Source organism: Bos indicus x Bos taurus, chromosome 13 (assembly GCF_003369695.1).
Source record: "Bos indicus x Bos taurus breed Angus x Brahman F1 hybrid chromosome 13, Bos_hybrid_MaternalHap_v2.0, whole genome shotgun sequence".
Lineage (NCBI taxonomy): Eukaryota > Metazoa > Chordata > Mammalia > Artiodactyla > Bovidae > Bos > Bos indicus x Bos taurus.
In genome coordinates, this window is record NC_040088.1 from 6,672,968 (window position 1) to 6,678,393 (window position 5,426).

The following is a 5,426-nucleotide window of genomic DNA, read 5'->3' on the forward strand; positions in this document are numbered from 1 at the left end:
GACTTCGTTCCTTCAGTTAACATATTTGTAGAAAGCATCCACTGTGTGCCAGGGCTGTGCAGTGAGGACCGTGAATGAAAATCCCTGCCGTCATGGAACGTCCAGCATAGTCTGGGGGCAGAGATAAAACAGAAATGCATGAATGTATTAGTTATCTGTACTCGTGACTGCAGAGCTGTGGAGAAAAGGATGCAGGATGTAGGACGGTGTGCAGCGTCAGATGGGGCAGCCATTCATTGTTCAAGCAGGCACGGGTCCGATGGGCCTCTCCTCCTTCCTCCCACTCAGATTCTGTCCTCCAGGAAGCCGTCTCTGACTGTCTTTGCCCAGTGCCACCGACTGGGCCTGGTGCAGCCAACTTGGCAGGACCAATGCAGCCCATGGAAAGAAGGCTGTGAGCTGGGTGCTCAGCTCCCCGTGGTCGTCTGGGCCCTGGGGCCATCCTGGGGTGGGTGAGGGGACTCAGTACCACCCTGTCCTAAGCCCGCCTGGTCCTCAGACACCAAGCACACAGCCTTCCTGAAGCAGTCCCCCTTCTGTGGGTCTGCCTGGACCCACCGCTTAGATGTCCCCAGGGCAAACTCTGGGCTCTAATATTAGGGATTCTTCTGGTTGCAAGTGGCAGAACTCAATGCAAGCAGGCTTAAGTGAAAAAAGAAAATTTACTGTCTCAGGGAATTAAAGTCGGGTGTACTGGGTTTCTGACCCAGCTGCATCCAGGGACTCCAACAACCCAGTCATGACTCGATCTCTCTCCATGTCTGGGCTTCACTCTCAAGCAGTTTGTCTCTACTGGGGGGTGGCCAAGATGACCACCAGCAGCTCCCAGCTTTCGTCCCACCAGCCCAGCAGACTACCCCCCGTAGCACAGAGTCCCTTCCCACCAGATCCAGCAAAAACCCCAGCACAGGCTCTCATTGGCCCATTCTGGGTCACATGTCCATCCCACAGCCAATCATATCATCCAAGAGGATGGGTGGGTCTGCTTGGCCACACCCAGGTCCCACCCCCGCCTCAGTGTTGCAGGTTGCGGTCAGTCCCACCCAGTACACACTATGGCTCAGTGTGAGGGAGCCTAGTCCTGCTGCAGCTGCTACTGCTGCTAAGTCACTTCAGTCGTGTCCGACTGTGTGTGACCCCATAGACAGCAGCCCACCAGGCTCCCCCGTCCCTGGGATTCTCCAGGCAAGAACACCAGAGTGGGTTGCCATTTCCTTCTCCAGTGAATGAAAGTGAAAAGTGAAAGTGAAGTCGCTCAGTCGTGTCCGACTCTTAGCGACCCCATGGACTGCAGCCCACCAGGCTCCTCCGTCCATGGGATTTTCCAGGCAAGAGTATTGGAGTGGGGTGCCATTGCCTTCTCCGATTATTTTGGCCTAATGCATTATAATTTTCATTCTTGTTATTAGCACTTGAATGATTCCATTCATGATTTCTAAAATCTTTATACCACAAGAAAAAAAAAGCCTAATTAGTTCATAGCCTAAAAGCTTTCTAGATCTAATTTCTTCCTTTTCACAGTTCTTAAAGCCCAGTTTCAAATAAGGCATCACTAGAACAGATAAAACAGTAGCGGAAAAAAAGAGAAACATCAAAGAACAGAAAAATTAAAGTCTGAATCCTATCAATTGGATTCTTACCTCGTCACTGTGCGATCATTCCTTGAGCAGAACAGGCATGTCCTTGTTTGCCTCAGTTGCCTGCCTTCCACTCAGACATCAGTCTAGGTTCAGCTTCAGATCAGATCAGTTCAGTTGCTCAGTCATGTCCGACTCTGCAACCCCATGAATCGCAGCACGCCAGGCCTCCCTGTCCATCACCATCTCCCGGAGTTCACTCAGACTCAAGTCCATCGAGTCAGTGATGCCATCCAGCCATCTCATCCTCTGTCGTCCCCTTCTCCTCCTGCCCCCAATCCCTCCCAGCATCAGAGTCTTTTCCAGTGAGTCAACTCTTCGCATGAGGTGGCCAAAGTACTGGAGTTTCAACTTTAGCATCATTCCTTCCAAAGAAATCCCAGGGCTGATCTCCTTCAGAATGGACTGGTTGGATCTCCTTGCAGTCCAAGGGACTCTCAAGAGTCTTCTCCAACACCACAGTTCAAAGGCATCAATTCTTCGGCGCTCAGCCTTCTACACAGTCCAACTCTCACATCCATACATGACCACAGGAAAAACCATAGCCTTGACTAGACAGACCTTTGTTGGCAAAGTAATGTCTCTGCTTTTGAACATGCTATCTAGATTGGTCATAACTTTCCTTCCAAGGAGTAAGCGTCTTTTAATTTCATGGCTGCAATCACCATCTGCAGTGATTTTGGAGCCCAGAAAAATAAAATCTGACACTGTTTCCACTGTTTCCCCATCTATTTCCCATGAAGTGATGGGACTGGATGCAATGATCTTCGTTTTCTGAATGTTGAGCTTTAAGCCAACTTTTTCACTCTCCACTTTCACTTTCATCAAGAGGCTTTTGAGTTCCTCTTCAGTTTCTGCCATAAGGGTGGTGTCATCTGCATATCTGAGGTTATTGATATTTCTCCTGGCAATCTTGATTCCAGCTTGTGTTTCTTCCAGTCCAGCGTTTCTCATGATGTACTCTGCATATAAGTTAAATAAACAGGGTGACAATATACAGCCTTGATGAACTCCTTTTCCTATTTGGAACCAGTCTGTTGTTCCATGTCCAGTTCTAACTGTTGCTTCCTGACCTGCATACAAATTTCTCAAGAGGCAGATCAGGTGGTCTGGTATTCCCATCTCCTGAAGAATTTTCCACAGTTTATTGTGATCCACACAATCAAAGGCTTTGGCATAGTCAATAAAGCAGAAATAGATGTTTTTCTGGAACTCTCTTGCTTTTTCTATGATCTAGCGGATGTTGGCAATTTGATCTCTGGTTCCTCTGCCTTTTCTAAAACCAGCTTGAACATCAGGCCCTCCATAAAGCACCTCCAAGTGCTGCCATGTGTTACTAGAAGAGTTAGCATATAACCCACCTACTGGATTTAGTATTTAAGTCCCAGCACCTGGCCAGGGCCCTAGACTCCTGCATAGGTCCTCAGGATGTATTTGAGGTACTGTCTACATTGATGTTATGGCTCATCTATAGGAATACATAGAGGAAAACAAGAACATGAATATGGAACACAAAGCTTGAATTTATCATTATAACTTCTAGGTTTAAGCCCCCCCAAAATTCACTACAACCCTATTCTCACTTTTATATTAAGCTCAGGGCTAACACCCCACATGTTCATAAGTGACAAATTGCTAACAGAATACCCCTGCAGAGAATTGCTTTTCTTGTTAAAATGTGGTCATGAGCATTAGAACAGTCTAATGAACTCATCTAATATTTTGATGCCATTTAAAGATCACCATTTACCATGCTATAAATTTACCAGTAAATTTTGGCTTCAGTGTCTACTGATGTTTAAAAGCTATGTCAGTTTATCCAAATTTTGTTTTCCTTTGCTCCTTAAAAAAGTCAATTAGACATCTGTCAGTTTTACTGCTATCAGAGGCTACAGTCACTCAATCTAGAGCTCTGCAGTAGGTCAACCCCGGCTTTGGCCTCAACCTTGGCTACTGGCTCTTTCACTTTGGTGAATCTGTGCACTCCCCTTCTAGAAGCAGAATCCAGTTCTGAGTCTGCTCTCAGACTAAGCTGTGGCTCTTAATCCTGGTCTCCCTACTTATGGACAGTCATGTATGAAGCTTACCAGGGGTTGAGTCCTATTCATCTGAGGCCCTCTTCTCCCTTGCTTGGTCAGAGCCCTTCACCTCTCTCTTGAATATTACCCTTTGACTCTAGGTGAACTCTACCCCTCTGGTTGTATGAGTTTTAAGGGAAATCAAAGGTGGACATAGACACGGAAATCATGGATGTCAGTGAGGTTCCTTAGCTCAGAGCAGAATGAGTCTGAGCAGTGGGACATGCCTCAGCCAAGGTCAAGATGCTCCAGCCATCCAGAGAAGAGTTTTCAGCCTCGGTTCTCACGTGCAGTGGTGCTTGGGGGAGTGGCGTCCTCATACTTTTCCATCCATGATCCCTGTGAACTTCCCAGGAGACACTGGGTCGTGGGTGGAAGCCTCTCTCTGGAACCACACCCCTTGATCATGAGGGCAAGCCTCACATGTGCACCCCCAAAGTACCCTGTGACGTAGGAGCAACTCCAGGAAGCCCGCCCTCCTCCCCAGGGGCTGCTGACTCCCTGCTGGTGCTCCACCCGCAGCCGGGGAACACAAAGCAGCAGCCTCTAATGCAGACTCAGCCGTCAGGCTGCCTTCCTCTTCTCCAGCTGAGAGGACCCACAGGGACACAGCGGGAGGAGGAGGAGAAGCCTCTGGGTGAGGAGTGTGGGGAGGAGGGAGGGGGGAGAGGGAACGGAGGCCATCAGCTTCCCTCAGAGTGCCTCCAGGGCCCTGAGATGCCTCCACAATGCCTTAGTGCAAATCCACACCTCGTCTCCAAATGATCATGTCTGCCTGAACACACACCCACAGGCATGCTGTGGATACACACGTGAGAGCGTGTATCCACGCTTGTACAAAGCTTGTCTATAGCACATGCGTGTGTTTGCACACATGTACACTCCCCTGTACATGCACATTCATGGAACAATGCGTGTGCACGTACACACACATGCAGACCATTTTCTCACTGTCTTACACACACTTGTGGACACTGCTTGTATAGAGGTATGCACAGCGCCCTACTGTGAATATACACCCTCACATATAGGGGATTGAATCACTGAGTCTGAGGCTAGACTCTGGGTCCAGATCCCAGCACCAAACTGTGATCTGGGTTGCGTGATTAAACCCTTCTGTGCCTCGGTTTCCTTACACCTAAGAATGTATTTCAGTGAAGCTGTTGTGAGGCTTCCACGAGTCAGTGCATGGAAAGTGCTAGAAGCATGTCTGGTGAACAAGGGGGGCTCTTAACAGAGGCCAGTTGTAATCACAGCCCCCTGCACATGTCCACACACTTCCACGTGTGTGCCCACAATGAGCACCCACCCGCAGGCGCCTGCACCTCCCACAGCTGCATGGACACCGGCCTGGCAGCACATCCATGGCAATGCACGTTCACATGTACACAAGCATAGCAAGTCTGGGCTGCACACTTGCCTATTACTCCTGAAAATCAGCCCCACACACAGACCCTGTGCACCACGCTTATGTTCATATGCATACATATATATACCCGTGCACACTGTATGTGCATGCATCTCCATGCATGCATGCATACCATAATCTGTGTCCCCCATGCAAAAGACACGTACTCATGCATACTCATCACTCGCCACGCACACATGTATCCCTCTTCTCTGCTGCAGGGCAAGCCCCTCCACCCCCTCCCTCTCAGGCTCAACACAATGCCCTGCAGGTCTGAGTCTCACCGGGAGCCCCAGGCAGAGG